Consider the following 2,823-nt stretch of genomic DNA (forward strand, 5'->3'; position numbering starts at 1 on the left):
CCATGATCACTCATGTTCGTGGGCGATGTGGGATTTGCCTAGGGTGTTACAAATTGATGATCCAAAAAGTTTCTATTAGTCATTTAGAACCTAATTCATGTAGAAATCGAAAGCTAAAACCCTCTGAAATTCAAAATCAATGTTTATGTTCTTCATTACAAACAGTGACAGTGTACTCGTATTTTTTTTTATTTTCTGTTATATTAAATCCATCCAAACACTTTTTAAACGTTTCTGTTTCGATTTTAAAATCTAAATTTAACTGGTAACTCAATCTTTTAATTGTGGTATTGATCTGGGTCGTTTTAAACTCTAGAAGAAGAAGAAGGAGATAAGAATACAGAAAGGTTGGATTAAATAAATATTAACACGAATTAAATTAGAAAAACTGAAACGGTTGGATGGTTAGAGGAAGTGTCGGGTGAGCGAGAGGTCTCGGGTTCGAGTCCCGTTTGGAGCGTTTATTTTTAAGAAGGGTATACTCTTTTACTCTCATTTCTATTATTATTATTATTATTATTATTATTATTATTATTATTATTATTATTATTATTATTATTATTATTATTATTATTATTATTATTGTTAATACTAATTATTATTATTATTATTAATATTGTTATGATAAGTATAATTATTATTAACATTATTATTATAATTATTATTGTTATTATTTTTATTATTAGTATTATAATTGTCATTTTTATTATTATCATGTTTATAAGTATAATAACTATCATTATTATTATTATTATTATTATTATTATTATTATTATTATTATTATTATTATTATTATTATTATTATTATTATTATTATTATTATTATTATTATTACAAGTAATATTAATGTTATTATCATTATTTAATTTATCATGTTAGTCTTATTATCATTTTATGATTATGATTATTATTACTATAATTATTATCGAAATAATACGATTTATTATTATTTTCATAATATTAGCATTAGTATCATTTTTAGTACTATCATTATTATTATTATTATTAACAAAAATATTATTAATATGAATATCATTACTATCATTATTAGTAATATTAAGTATTACCAATATTAATATTTTTACATGACAAATATCATTTAAGTGTTATAATAATTACTAGTTTCACAAGCAAATGTTATATATATAAAAACATATTTTATATACATAACTTAATTATAATAAAATTTCTATATACAAAATGAATACATTTAATTAAATAATAAAATATATATATAAGTTATCAATATAAAAATTATATCACTAACAATAATATATATATTTATTCGATTACGATTATATATATTAATGAATATACAAATGATATAGGTTCGTGAATCCAAGGCCAACCCTGCATTGTTCAATATCGTCATATGTATTTTTACTACAAAATACAGAATAGTGAGTTTCATTTTCTCCCTTTTTAAATGCTTTTGCAATATATATTTTTGGGACTGAGAATACATGCGCTGCTTTTATAAATATTTTACGAAATAGACACAAGTAATCGAAACTACATTCTATGGTTGGATTATCGAAATCGAATATGCCCCTTTTTAGTCTGGTAATCTAAGAATTAGGGAACAGACACCCTAATTGACGCGAATCCAAAAGATAGATCTATCTGGCCCAACGAGCCCCATCCAAAGTACCAGATGCTTTAGTACTTCGAATTTATCATGTCCGAAGGTTGTCCCGGAATGATGGGGATATTCTATATGCATCTAGTTAAGGTCGATTATCAGGTGTTCAATCCATATGAATGATTTTTATCTCTATGCAGTTTGCGAAATGCCTGATATGAGAATGATATTTATGAAAAATAAAATCTTGTGGTCTATTAAAATTATGGAAATGATGAATTATGATAAACTAATGAACTCACCAACCTTATGGTTGACACTTTAAAGCATGTTTATTCTCAGGTATGAAAGAAATCTTCCGCTGTGCATTTACTCATTTTAAAGATATTACTTGAAGTCTTTCATGGCATATTTCAAAAGACGTTACATTCAAGTCATTAAGTTCAATAAAGATTATTATTAAGTAAATGATAGATTAGGTCATTTATAATTGGATATTATGAAATGGCAGGCATGCTTGTCAACTTTCGATGTAATAAAAGTTTGTCTTTTAAAAACGAATGCAATATTTGTAAAATTTATCATATAGAGGTCAAATGCCTCGCGATGTAACCATATGTTATTGTATTCGTCCTTATGGATTAAGACGGGTTGCTTCAGTAACGCCATGACGCGAGTATGGTTAATCATATAGTTTGGGTATGAATTGTAGTGTAGCATGTTATATTATTTGGTGTTTATGCTATTGATTATGCTAGTCGTGGTATTGGAGGTTATTAGCTTGATACTTGGAGTTAGTATACTAATTTATATTGCTAGCATGTATGCGGTATGTGAGTAAGTGTTTGCATGTAGGTATATTATATATGTATGTGTATAATTATTGCATTCACTAAGCGTTTTGCTTACCCTCTCGTTGTTTATCCTTTTTAAGCTCCGGCGTGGACAAAGGCAAGGGTATACGTTTGGATTAGAGATTTCCCCTCTTTGGATTTGATAGTGGAGGCTTTTGTGATTCGACCTAGGTTTGGGTAGTTTAACCCAAACACCATGCTCGTCTTTTATTTGGTATTTAAACTCGTGGGTCAAAAATATTATTGGCGATGTACGCGTCGTCATACCCCTTTTGTAAACTCTAATCTTCGGAATTATGTAAAATACACTTGGTCGTAATCGAATTTAATGTTGTGTGAATTTGGTTTTTGAAGTTTTGACTTTATATGTGAAATTAGGCCAACAG

Source organism: Rutidosis leptorrhynchoides, chromosome 3, assembly GCF_046630445.1.
Source record: "Rutidosis leptorrhynchoides isolate AG116_Rl617_1_P2 chromosome 3, CSIRO_AGI_Rlap_v1, whole genome shotgun sequence".
In the NCBI taxonomy this organism is placed as follows: domain Eukaryota; kingdom Viridiplantae; phylum Streptophyta; class Magnoliopsida; order Asterales; family Asteraceae; genus Rutidosis; species Rutidosis leptorrhynchoides.